Here is a 14,512-nt window from a genome sequence, read left to right on the forward strand (position 1 = left end):
ACTTGGCATAGGATGAATTTTTAAGACTCAATCGAGTTCGACTGTTCATTTATAAAAGATAATTTATAGTGGATTAATTAAAGAGGACCTTGTTTGACTTGTCAGATACTCGATAGATGTAGAAATACGCCATAACATACATATAAAGCGAATTAGCTAAAGTTCTTTGCCTTTCTATTAAATTTACGCTTACGTCATCAAAAGCTGTTTAGATTAATATTTTTTTCACTCGTACGGTGTGACCAAATGAACCCGAAATTTAATAATTTTTCCCCAATTTTTTTGTAACTACCAAAAACCGAACTTTATTTAGAGCAGTAAAGTTGATCTTAAATATTCCTCCTCAGAAATCGCACCCTAACGGGTGGAAGGATGTACAGAAAGAAGCGTTAATGAGATTAATTTTTTATTTATATTTCGCGGGTACTATGAAATCAGGAATTTTTTCTTTTTTTTTTCTACGGATTGGGGTCGTTGCTGCCTTTGAGAACCTAAGCAACGTAATCAATATTTGCAGAGCCACAAATCTCTTTTTTTAAACGTATAAAATTGGGTTTTTCGATTTTTATTTGCTGTGTTTGTGAAGCAATGATTACTGAGAACCGCGCCGTCATGAAACCCGCAATTACGGCAGATCAGATCTGAACTTAACCGTCCGATCTGTAAGCAATTGGAAAACTGAGCGAAAGGTGGGTCTAGAGGGGAAAATCGTCTCAAAGTCGCTCAAAGGTCAAGCTCAAGTTGATCATCATTTTTTCGGTATCATCACAATGCTATGCATTTTGAATTTCTTTCGTTAGACCAAAAGTTTTAAAAGGTCATTTTATGTGAGCGTCGTGAAGGCGACGAAGATGATGATAAATAAAGATTTTTCATTTTGTAAACAAATTCACTTTGTTTATTGATCCCAGTTTATATAAACACATATGCATATGTATATGTACATGTATAAATTTGTATGCGTTATTTTGATTGAAAGATTAATAAAAAAATTCTTTAATTTACAGAATTTGAATGAATGCTTTTCTTCGTTTCACATATGCTTTGCATATATGCGAGCGTAAAAAGAAATTTGTTTCAGTTTTTTTTTTTTCATTAATAACTTTCTTCTGCTTATGTTATTACATAGCGATATATGTACGACAAAGAACCAAAAAAGTTAAATTTATATCTGAGTTTTACTCTGCCACCTATTTATAGCGTTGACTATATTTGAATCAATTGAATCATTTAAACCGAGCGATCAATTTCCTTTGAATATTTCACATAGCGACACGTGATACTAAGGCAACTTATTATTTGCAATTAACTTGATGATCTCTTCATTATTTAGTAAATGCTTTGTCAGGCTGACTTACGTTAGAGAGCGTAGAGAGCAAAAATGTCATTTCACAGTTTCTCCAATGGATTTGGCATATGCTTCAGGAGTTAATTTTATATAAGCGAAAATTTCATTTCACTTATTTCATTTCAATTCAGCGACAGGCTTTTAAAGTTTCATTATTTCTAGAGCGTTTGTATATAGAAGTCCAGTTTATTACCGTTTATACTAAATTAATGAGTACACGAGAAAAATATATTATTATAGTAGGAGAACGAATGCAAAGTGAGAGAAGAGGTAAAGATCGTTAGCGTCCCACTCGGAAGCTTGACGATCATAAGCATCGGGATGCAAGTGGACGTTTATTGATGCTTAATTCAATACCGTGTTAGCTAACTTCGTTAGATGACTTAATTAGTTTTGTGTATTGCTAAGGCATGATATGGGCAGTGTCCGAACACTATAGATACTCTTTTTTTTGTGGTTTGTATTGAGTTCGATATGGAGATAAGCTTCCTTTAACGGGACGGATTAATCTACAGCACTATTTATTAGCGTGACTAAAAATCTGACATTTCTAGTGTATCTACATATCATTGGGATATAAACGTTTTGCCAGATATACAGCAATAATCTGTTTTTATATTGTGATAATGAAGCTTGGGGATCCCGCGACAAATTGCTTAACGCAAAAAGGCACAATTACTTTCAAAGTGATTGAATAGCGCCTACACGACAACGATAGGACGGAGATCAAAGGACAGAAGCCTATTCCAGTGTAGATTTAAAGCAGCGACACATATAATCTCTCTTCGATAGACAGATCACGACCAGCGCTTAATGAAGCCAGCTACCGAGCTTGCTTTATAAATAGAGAGTCCAATGTATAAATTAAACTAGAGTTTATTATCAGATAATACTCGACTAGGACCACGAAACGTCTTTATATTCTGCAATTTATGTGACTCGATGAAATATTTTGTTGTGAGCAAACTCCTTGTTGAGAAGGATAGTTTCTTCCATATACTTGAATTTATTGTTAAGAAATCGGTTGAGGACCATCCAGCCTAATTGAATAATGTTCAGTATAGAAGGAGGAGATCAGTTCCACGTCATCTGCATATATCACGAGGTGGGAAAATTGCATATGGACGGGAGATCGTTTATAAACAACTTGTAAGTAAAAACGAAGCAAATGTTGTCTACATTATGTTAGCGATACCTCCGAAATCTTCTATATTCTTAGTAGTTACTTACCTAGGGATGACTCAATTTGCGACATACTTATTAAAATTGATTGAAATCTCGATTCACTTCAGCACATGCTATTGGCAAATTCGGTCTGAGCTGAAAACATAAATTTAAATTTATTATATCCACTACCGAAGAATGGGGGTATATTCATTTTGTCATAATGTTTGCACCCACCCAAAAGGAAATCTCAGAGATCTCAAAAGGCATATTTTTTCTTGTTCAGCGCCAAAATCTGAAACAATTAGACCATGTCTGTCCGTCTGTATATCTGTGCATTTTTGTGGAACATTGGAAGTTTCTGCACGCAGGTTCATATTGAAAATGGGGTAAATTGGTTAGACCACACGCCCGCAGCAAAGCGTAAACTGAACGCCACTCGGTTTCTCTAACCAAAAAGTTGTGCATTTTTTTTCTTCATTACTCACAAATTATAAACGATTGAAAGCTGAAATTTTCTACATTTAATAATCTGGTTATGTGCAAAAATAGAACAAATCGGCCACGCCCACATAAAGTTATAAGAACATGTAAATTTTCTTTTTTGCATTTCTTTGATGTTTTATGGTTATTAAGCAAAGCAAAATGTTTACCACGACTTTGCACATTCCTCAAGTGAAGATCCATTATTTGGGCAAAAATGCGTTAATTTTAAATTAATTATGGCGGACGTCACGACGTGGTAAATTCACTTTTCCACCACAATATCATCGATGTGGGTATCAAGTAAGAAAATTCTGAGAGTAGAATGCGACAAGCTAAGCGTATTAGTTACAAATTAAATACCGCGGACGTGACGACAATATTTTTAGGTGAGCAAGACTCGGCTCCAGCCAAATATAATTTTCTTATTTTTTTCTATTTTCGCTTTGCTGGCATGCCCACAATTAAAAAAGCTTAGGAGAGATTTGCGTAAAGGAGTTTCTTTTTTGTTTCATTTATTCATGATTTCTTCAAAGTTTTCTTTTTATTTCATTCCGCTTTTTATTATTTTTATTATATTTAATTTTTAGTTTGATTTGTTTTATTAATTTTAACGTTTATCGCTCAAGCAACTTTATGTTTTTTGCTATCATGATTAAAGAAATGCTAAAAATAAGTGTTTGTATGGGTAATTGTGGCAACCCTCTATACAGGATATATGTGCAGAGAATATTAAAAAAAAAACAAAAATGTATATGCATATATATACATATATATATATATATATATACATATTTTTATTATATCCTCTTTTTTCAATCAAAGAGAGGTAAACATCAGCTGTTTATTCTCATTTGAAGAACGGAGAGTGTCGGCATCGAGTCATTGCATCCAGGGATAGGATAGTTAAAGCTGTTGCTTCTGAGTACGTAGCGTATATTATGTATACTTGTATACGTTTTATTGAAAATTTATATAAACCACGACAGGTGTTCTAACTATTTTTTAACTATTCTACTACTGTACTAGCTGGAAGAGAGAAAGTGAAAGAGAGAGAGAGAGAGAGAGAGCGAGAGAGAGGAAGGGAGGGAGGGAGAGAGAAAGATAGAGAGAAAGTGAATCTTTCCTTTTTCTTTGATTTTGGAAAATTGTGACGAGAAGAGTATGAGAAAGAATTGTGCAGGAATTGTGGTATGAATAAGTCAAAGGAATGGAAAGGGAGCGAGCATATGAAAAGTGAGTCTCTAAATAACTGCGAAACATTAACCTTAAGTCACAGTTCGAGTTGAGCCGTCATGAGTTGTAGATATAAAATGCGGAAGATATTGTATTGAATCTGCTTTCCAAATAGCATAAGTATAAAGTACAAGTACTGTTATCTAGTGTTATGTGTAGGTGTGTGCGTTTGTGTATGTGAGTTTGTTACTGTTCAGTATTTCCTAATGTGCAAGCATGCATATCGGTACACATTGGTTAGAATTTTAGGCTATGGACGGAGTCGAAGGGAAAAAATTAATTTTAATTATTTAAATTAATTGAACATATAATATATATATATATAAATATATATATATATATATAAATATATTTATACACATATATATATATATATATATATATATATAAATATAAATATATAAAACAATATATAATGTGCGCGTATTGTACAAATCACTTTTAAAGCAAATAAAGAGATTCTGAACATTGATGAAAAGATAATAAAACATTTTTAAATCGACCGTTTTCTCAGCGAAATAAACGAAACGAAATTAATTGAATTGATTCAAAGAGTAATTGAAAACCTATACGGAGTTTCGAGTGAGTTCATATTTATATTATGAAGCATACTTTTAAATCAATTTTCATATTTAAAAAAAGTCACAAGTAACAAGTAAGTTGAGACTCGATTAGTAATTACGGTATTTGCAAAAAATTAATAAAAATTCATATCGCAAAAAAAATGGTTATTAGCATTGATTGTAAGTAATGTGGTGGTTCAAAAAATCGTGATTCTTTGTAAATTATGGCCTTGAAAAATTACATTTCAAATATAACTGTTTTATTCGTGTGGACGAACGTTCACTTGATTAGGGCACAGGTTAGCTACATTTTTATTAGATAATTAATTCGGTTTACTTCAAATTTCCAACTCGATTAGCTAATTGCGGTTTCAAGTTTAAGCACATGTGTGCCAGTTTTTTTTTATTTTTTTGTTTTTATATTTTCATTACAAGGCTAACCAGTCAAGGCCGGATTTATTTTATTTCATTGTCATACTGCATATGCATGGCATCCTCCTTATATCCTTTCAGTTAATAATGTATAAAAACTTTCAATCACTTATTGACTATGGACGTTGTTCATTGTGAACAATTGACCATAAATTTAATATAACTTTAGTTCAATGGCTTATTTATTTATTTAAATTTTATTAAAAGGGATGATAAGGGAAGCAATATTCGCCTTGAAATGAGTCTCAAATGTTGATCATCGTGTACGATTTCTTTTTAGTATGGAAGATTAATTTACTTATTTTTGGGATCCCGCAAGATGTTTGAGCGAATTGTAAATTCGTATCTATTATAATTCATACACACACACATACACACATACACGCACACACACAGGCTCATACACACACATATTAATATTAATATATATGCCGATATAGCCAGTTGGAATTGAACCTGGAGACTTGAATTACGGTAGGGAAATTTAATAAACACATATGCACGCATATATATTTATATAAAATATATAAATTTTTTGTTTCCACCTAGCACAGGAAAATATACACATACACATACACACACACACACATACACATACCTATATATATATATTATATCTACATCTATATATTATACCTTTTATCGGTATGCATATAAAATATATGCGTACTCTGTAGTACTTTATAGTTTGCGTATTTATTTTTTTTTCCACAAATCTACCTGTACTCTTCCATGTTGCGTGGTATCAAAATTATTAAATAAATCAATAAATAATTCATTGTGTATATTTTGAGGATAATCTGAAAAAATTTTAATTTATTCCTGAGAGTATTAAACAAAAGCAACAGTTCACAAACAATGCAAAGCCCATTTTTTTTTATTTCTATATATATATATATATATATATATATATATATATTTTATGTGTAACGTGTGTATTTATGAAATAATCGGACTCGTGACTTTCATTGTAGCTAAAATGGGACGTATCCGGGCAACGTACCCTCTTAAGGAAATAGTAAACAGCCAAACAAGTAAGAATATTATATACGTGTTGGGCCGAATCTTTCATTTTCACCTTAAATCACAACAATACAACAATTGATCAGTTTTTAGTTCAAACATTACTTACAGTGGCCATGTGAATGGCTTTAAAAAGTATATAACATATGTAGCTCATCTTAAGTTATATAAACTAAATCTTGTAATTTAATTTTAATTAAGTTCTTCTTTGTCATTTTATATCCGGTTTAAAGGATCGACACCATTTGTAGCACTAAAATTTTGAATTGAAATTTTAAATGACGCTAATTTGCCAGACATAGTCTAGATTAATGTTCCTTGTACGGGTTATAATTAATATCTTTTTGCTGGCTGTCTAAGTGGTGTCGCATTTGGATTACGCTTAGTTTCGATGAAAAAACTTTTGACCATCAATTAAGAATATATGTGCGCTACGAGGACGTCTGAAACGGACTGCAAACATTCGACTAAAGTCCGTGAATGTCCAGTATTTTTCAAACTATTTAATGCAAGAGCATCTCAGACCTTCCTCTTTCCCTTTCGTAAGTAACAGAGTTGGTAAGAATCGTGACTATCAAGTCAATGTTCGCGGATTCTAGCCTCAGTTCAGTAAAGTTTACTTCATTCTTAGCTACAGTGAGTGCCTAATCGGTTAATGACACGCATCCACAACAAGGGTGTGGCCATCTTCCTATTCTTTTCTATTTCTGCATTTCTCACCGTTCTACCCGTATAGGAAACATCCTCTGGGTGTATGGTCAAAAAAAAAAAAAAAAACAACATCTAGAGAGCAATGTATAAATTACAAAGTCCGATTATCACTAATATTCGCGATTTTATTCTCTCCGATCGTGTTAATGACGTGGCATATATGATATGCTATTCAATTATTCGTTTGCGAAATCGCATATAAAGCATTTATCAGCAAATCTCACGACATAAATTGAAATGTAAGCAACAAAATAATAGAACGCCTCTATGTGCTAACTTGAAATTTTACGACCACGACAAGCCCATTGGGTGCCACAACGATGGGCGATAGAAGCGCATTAGCTGGTCTGGCTTGGTACGACACGCTCATAATGATTTCCTATGATTTGTGGGTTTTACCAAACGAAACGATAAGTCGACCGTACCGTCGACACCCATCCGCCGGAGAAAGCGATTTAAAATGAGAAAAAACACACCAAACAATAATTAATATATAAGACGCATTTCAACTATGCTTCTCTTCATTTGTTTACTTAATCCCAAATATTGAAAGCGAAGCAATAACAAAACGAAAAAGGCAATTTTCAATTTATTATCAGCATTAATATGCCAAAAATTGGCTAAATGTTCAAATAATGTGTAAAGTATAGAAATTGAAAAGAGAAGAGATCTCCGGGTATTAATTAAAAACTTTATATATTCTTCGCGTTATGCGGAATTCGTATTGCAGTGTGCTGACTAACGCTGACTAAACTATATACTAAACGGTAAGCTGAAATGCAAATATTTGACAAAAAAAAAAAAAAAAAAGGCAAACAGGAGGAAAAAAAAGAATTGAGTTGAATTTTTTTTGTTGAAAGTTAAGCGCCTTTCATCGGTCCGACACGTACAAGTTGAAATATGCCGTTAACGGGGAAGAGAGACGGCGAGTGTGAAAGAGTGAGATGGCATTTGCAGAATTTTGCCGACTTTTGTTTTGAATAGCCAGCCAGCCAGCCATGGCGTAGCACATGATTGATTGGTTATAAATCCAAGTGAAAGCCATTATTTTATTTTGATTTTACGTCTACAGGAAAATTCAATTGAAGTTAAGCAAAATATTTACGTTTATGCACACATGTATCCATATCATATACATAATCTTCATTTGCTAGTGTTGCTGTTATGGTTGATGAAAGCTAAGTAAATTTATTTCACACATATACACACACACTGACAACTGATTTAAATAATGTCTGTTATCCCAGCGGGCAAACAGGACTCATACGCATATATCATACATATAACAATCACAGAACGCACACATACCTATAGAGCGTTTTTTTTTTTTTTTTTAATTAAGCCGTAAGCAAAACGAGAATCAACAAAAAAAAGTTTATAATGAACAAGAAAAATACCAACAACAATAAACTAGTTAGCTCGTTGGCCAAATATGTGAGAAATACAAAAATGAGAACAAACATTTTTTCCCATACAATACGTATAATAGTTAGTTACTTTCAAGCACTGACATCAGAAATGCAAATAAAAGAAAAAGAAAAAAAAAATGTAAGAAAACTATATTCGTTTCAAGGGAAATCTGGGATATCTATTAGTTCAGAGCAAACTATAGGGGCTTGCTAAACTTTCATTTATATTTCTATAAACGTATATAATAACATGAAAGTGTAATAGTAGAGAGAGAGTAGAGAAGATCGATCACATTCGATTTCGACATAGATGAATATTGAAATCAATTTTACAAAAGTCGATATCGATAAAAATTTACAAATTGCTGATAAGAACGAACGCATTGAAATTTACTTTATTTCTATGGCGAGCGTATGTTTGCGAAAGTGCGTTATTTTTACGAGAGGCTTACGACACATCAACATCATATCAAATATTTAACTGATGTCTATGGGACTCGCCCTTGCGCTAGATCCGCTAGATCGCTTCTATTCAAGTCTTTAAGATTATATTGCGGATTTTGCGTCCCTCTTTTCTTTTTCATGGCCAATGGCATCGTCCCGATAACGCGCTTTTTGTGACTCGAATTTATCGATTTTTCGTCATATCGAGGCAACTTTTTATTAACATTCCTTGCGGACAAATCGGAAAAGTTTGGATTTCGTCGTTCCGCGGTTAAGGTGACAAGGCTATGCAACATGCTACGCAACATGCTATGCAATTGGTGTGAAGCTTTCGTCGAGATGAGCCGTTACTGAGCGATATTAAGCGCATATTAGATTAATATTCAAATCTATATATAAATTTCTGGATGTTACTTATGCTGTATGCTTAAAGTAAACCAACCGTTTCCGTCTGGCAAGTGCTGCGAATGTACGCACAAACGTATATACATGTAATACCTGCGTTATAAAGAAATAAAAAAAAAAATTCTTTCTATTTTTCATACATACATACATAAAATAGGAAATTTCGAAAAATTTCATCAGAGTAATGTAGAATAACGTGACTTAAAAACTGTAACAAATCCTTGAAGTGAAGCAAATAATGGATTTTTTACAACCAATTTTCTTTTTATTCTGTGTGAAGCAAATGTGAACAGTTCAGTAAATAAAAGTTCAAATGCAAATGAAATCGTAATAAATCACGTAATACTAACAAAAAATGTTTCGTTTCGTTTCGGTTTTTTTTTTTTTTTTTTTTTTGTTTCTCTTCACTACAACATGCTGATGTACAAGCAACTATTTTGCATGGAAAGTAATCAAAATTTCACATATTTATGCTAAGAATTACTTGGCTGTTTGTAGATCAAACCAGGGGTGAACATTTTCGCTGTGTTATATGTTTACGCAAACACATTTTTTTTTTTTAATTTATAGAATTAAATGGATAGAATAAAAAACGCAGAAATGTTACTTCATTTCTTTTTAGTCTTACGCAAACTTCAGGTCTTTTACGATTGGTTTTCTTTTGGTTACTGTTTTTACTTCATAGAAGTTATAAGCCGCCGCCAATTAACTAATTGTGCACTTTTGATATATTATAAATTTTAAAGAAATTTTTTAGTGAAAAATATTTGTAAATTAAATATGTTATTCTTTAGTGTTAGCAGCTTCTCGAATAAAAACCAAATTAACTTGTTCCGTAAATAATAACTAAAATTCTTAACCGGACGTTTGCTATCTACAGACTTGCAAGTGGAATATTCGCATAAAGTTGAGAATTTCTTTTAACATCATGTTAGTGTTAGTAGGCTGGCGCAAACGCACCTAATGGTTAGATAGCCTCGAAAAATACTTATGCGCCAAAAATATGTATTAATATTTATAAACTAGTCCTAAGAATCAAAAACAATTTAATATATTAATTAATAAAATTTTAATATATTAATATATAGTAATTTTTTTGTCCCCTTTAAATTCACCACGCACTCCGATAATTGGAAGCCAGTATTAATTTTTTAATTCAATTGGCGCATATTGAAAGGCAGACCAAAGTTCAGGATTAAACCGAAAAAATATCTTCTTGCAATCGAGTTATATGTATGTTGCATAAAGTGACTAAAGTCTGTTTCCTTCTGTTACTTACAACCATAACGACGATACTCGCAAATATCCGCATTACTTAAAAAATAATAAAAATAATAATAATAATTACTACGGCAAACAACATGATTTTAATAATAATTAAAAATGAATTGACATTGAAAGCAGTCTGCGCTTAGTTTCAGCAATAAGGTTACTTAGTAATCGATATGCTCAATAAATGAGAGACTTCATCGTAAGAACTGCATCATTGTAATTTGGTAAAATTACAAAAACAAAAAGCATCACTGAATTGGTTGATACAATAAAAAATCATAACAAAACACCTAAGCAATTAAGTATAGTTCGATTTAAATGTAGGGTTTCAATAAATGGCTTTATTGAAACAACTTAATCTACCTAATCTTTTATCAAATTTTTGCTTTCTAAGCTGACAAATATCGATATAGTTTTCTAAATTATTTCATTGATGCGAAATTTGGAGAAAATATTAGCATTTAGAGGTTTAACCTTTGCCTTTTGATAGAAGCAGGAATCTTTTAAAGCTTGTCTCGCATGAATTGAAGTGTTTTTTCAACGTCTTTGAGTATTTTTTCTTGGTCTTGCTAAGCAGTAAATAGACCTTTCTGCCAAAGCTGCGGCAAATTTAAGGAGAGGTTCTTTAACTGCACTTCATACGGTGGTCTGTAATTTTCCAACAAGTTCCCATAAATACTCTTCTAGCGGCACATCATCTTGCTAACATTTTCTCAATTTATTTCTTTGCCTTTCAGATTTGTCTGGCCTATGAAGAACTTAAATTGTCTCTCGTTCTTCGATAGAAAGTTCACTCACTTCTTTTGGGCATTTTCAGAATGCGACAATGATATTAAATAATAATTTGTATAATGTTGGAAATATTCTTCATTCTTGTTACATAGATCAAGGAGAAAGTGCATTGAGTTTTCACATTTTTGTTATATCCTGAATGAACTTCATTTCGAGAAATTTGGGTCATTTCGATCGGTAATCCTTTGTCAATTTTCTGGCATACACAATATTCATGTTAACCGTCGATTTTCGTGGGTTTTCGGATTAAAATCCGTAGCCAGCCATTTTCATAGATAGAGGTTTGAAGTAAACTTTGAAATGTTAAGAGAATTGCGCATAGAGCGGAACATATGATTGCCGTGTGGGACAAGCCAAGTCCAAGCTACGCGGTAGGTCAAGGAAAGCTTTCAATTTGTGCAAAGTCACTGAAGATGGGCGTGGCTGCATTTTCTCAGTTAGACTGATTTTGATAACGCAGTTACTTTGCAGAATAAATTATTAATTCTCGTAATGTGTTTCTAGAGGGCACACAATTTTTTTCCTTGACGCAATTATTACATTTTTATTGGGACGACCGGTTGATCGTCAATATTATGTGATTTCAAATTGGATCATCTGTTCTTTGAGTTAAGGTCAAACACAATGCAATTTATAGAAAGTTGTTCTTATATATTCACTATAATATAATAAAAAAAAAAATCTATATCCGGTTTACGGGGCGTATGGATAACTTTTACTTTGTTTGTTATTCTCGCACTGATAGCTCAATATCAGCCGATTTATAATTGTCTAAAACTACAACAATATATTTGATAATTAGTATATGAAAGCTGACTTATAATGTGTTGTAATGGAAATAGAACCTAACGTTAGATAACTTGCAAGAACCCTACGAAGTACGTTTAGTATCCCTGCAGCATCATAAACATAATTTCATTATATCTTACAGCGACCCATCTCAGCCAAATCTAAGAAATACGAAGCCTAATTAAACCGTAAACCAAAAATTCGCCATATCTGCGAAAAATAGATCCTTAGCGAAACCGTGCTGAATAGCGCTTGCAATAAAAACAAAAAAAAAATTAAAAAAAAAAATTTTACGAATACTAACATGAAAGTTGTTTTTTAGTCTCTTCTTCAATCATCTTTGGTGTTAAAATGGTATAAAAAGTGGTAACGGAAGCTTTGGTTGAATCTGAATTCGATAGGGAAGCGCCTTGTCAGATTTAGTACAAAACTTTAGTAAAATAAAAATTTTATTTATTCTGGATATTGAGCGTACATACGAGAAGAACGCTATGATACTCTATGCAGGCATACAAAAGCAAAGATAGCGGGTATTTCCCATACATTGTTCAATTAATTCGAACGTATTGAGTTGATTCAAAGCAGAAAGAAGGATGCAAAAGTAACTCCACGATTTCGCTAGTGTTTTCAAGAAAGAGGTAACAGGCAGATCGTTTCCATGATGTAAAATCCATCCTCAGAATTGAGAGACGCAACAAAGAGCTACACCATTCTTCACCTGATCTTTACCGCACAAATACACTTCACTGGGCGACATGAATAGAAGAGAAATATGGGCGAGAGCAAATCAGAAGCTGGTTCGTACATTTATTTATAACAGATACTTATGAAGATAATGAAAAAATTGAATGCATGTGAATTGATATGATCCGCCTGCAAACATGCACACATCATAGGCAAAACATTTTTAACCACCAAGCGAAATCTAGTAGAAATGGTAATACAAGTATTTCAAGGGGGCCGTATGTCGTGTCAGCGTAAAAAATTGGCATTCTTTTGATTAACAAAAGGGTTTTACTTCTTATTATGTACGGTATGATGTGAGGTGGTGTGTATGGAATCTTTGTCATATGGCGAATATAATATTATCACTTGTTTTCACTTCAATTGTTCCACCATGAAAATTGTTGAAAATTATTATTCGCAATCATTTTTATTGTTTTTTTTTTTTTTTTTTTTTTTGACATAGATACTGTATCGGTTTCTTACAGTTAAGTAAATATATTATCTTTGCATAAACGTGAATGCAGTCTTCCGTTGGTTTCTACCATGCGCTTATTCATTTAAAGGTACTCTGTTGCAAATGTAGTAAAGAATTCCAACAAGTTGACTTCAACTATTTATATCAAATTTCAAAATAAAGAGTTAAAAAGTAAAACAATGTTTCGTTTTCGTTAGGCTTTTGAAAGTTTGTTTTTTACGTGTCCTCGTTTGATTATCTTGATCTGAAACTTTAACCTGTGAAGCGATTGGTTTTAGTTATCATTAAATTTATCGAGTTATTTTGAAAGTTCGCTACATTTGTTTCGATATCTTTGATCCAATAATATGGTTGTGATTTTTCTCTTTGACATTATATTCGCTTAATTTATTTTTTCCTTTCGATTTCTTTTGTTTTCGATCATCACTGTTGCATAGGCCATAGAAAAATCTTTCTTTAATTTCCAAAAAAAAAATATTGAGGTATTGCTAGTTCATCACGACCAGCCTCTCTCAATATATTGCAAAATGTGAAAATCGAAGAAACAAATTGTTTTTAGCATTTAAACATAAAGGATAATTGCATTTAATATGCGACCACTGTGTAGTACCCTGATCTAGTGCAACTTTACACCTCAATCTCTTTGAAAGTACACGCCAGTGACCAACGCCGTCTTTTCGTAAATCCAAAGCAATAAAGGACTCTCTAAGTTTTTCCACTTGTCAACGTTTTACCGGGGCCGACGTCTTTTATTACCATTTACTTACTGTAAGGAGTTTTAGCCAACTCATTGTCGAACTGATCAAGGTTTGGTAATTGTTTATTTGGAATGCCCTTTGCAATGAATTTTTTTATTTATTTTATAAATAACGACGAATTTATTACGACAAGGCTCGACAGCTGATAGAATAGGCCTAAGTAGCTGTCCGTCAAGTTCACTCCATCTTAGTGCATATTATACTCTTGGTCTATTTTCGGAGAAAAGATTTCGATCTTTTGCTTTGGTCGCTTCTCATATCGACAGATATTGTCACTTGTGAGACTTATTTTGCGAATATTGTCTCCGACCAAATGACCCATTTTTGTTGAGCACATTTACTCGTCTATTGATAAGCATTGGCCTAAGGGAATAGCTGAAAATGCTTTGTTCTGATGGTCTACTTATTGTACTTAAATATTTCGTGTCATATATTATCTATCCACCATCTACGATATAGCATAGATTCTATTATAATCCCTT

At 32.6% G+C, this 14,512-nt stretch overlaps 1 protein-coding gene across 5 annotated transcripts in view; it reads left to right on the plus strand.

Moving 5' to 3' along the window:
- Positions 1 to 14,512, plus strand: part of LOC119632710 (regulating synaptic membrane exocytosis protein 2) — a 114,214-nt gene that overhangs the window by 1,685 nt on the left and 98,017 nt on the right. For 3 of the 5 annotated variants that reach the window (XM_038025775.1, XM_038025770.1, XM_038025771.1), the window contains exon 1: positions 4,599 to 4,813. The exons of the other annotated variants lie outside the window; for them this stretch is intronic. The gene's annotated coding sequence lies outside the window, so the exon portion shown is untranslated. Of the gene's footprint in view, positions 1 to 4,598; positions 4,814 to 14,512 lie in introns of those variants that run through there. 5 annotated transcript variants of the gene reach the window in all.

The sequence above is a fragment of the Glossina fuscipes genome, unplaced genomic scaffold, assembly GCF_014805625.2.
Source record: "Glossina fuscipes isolate IAEA_lab_2018 unplaced genomic scaffold, Yale_Gfus_2 1, whole genome shotgun sequence".
NCBI lineage: Eukaryota > Metazoa > Arthropoda > Insecta > Diptera > Glossinidae > Glossina > Glossina fuscipes.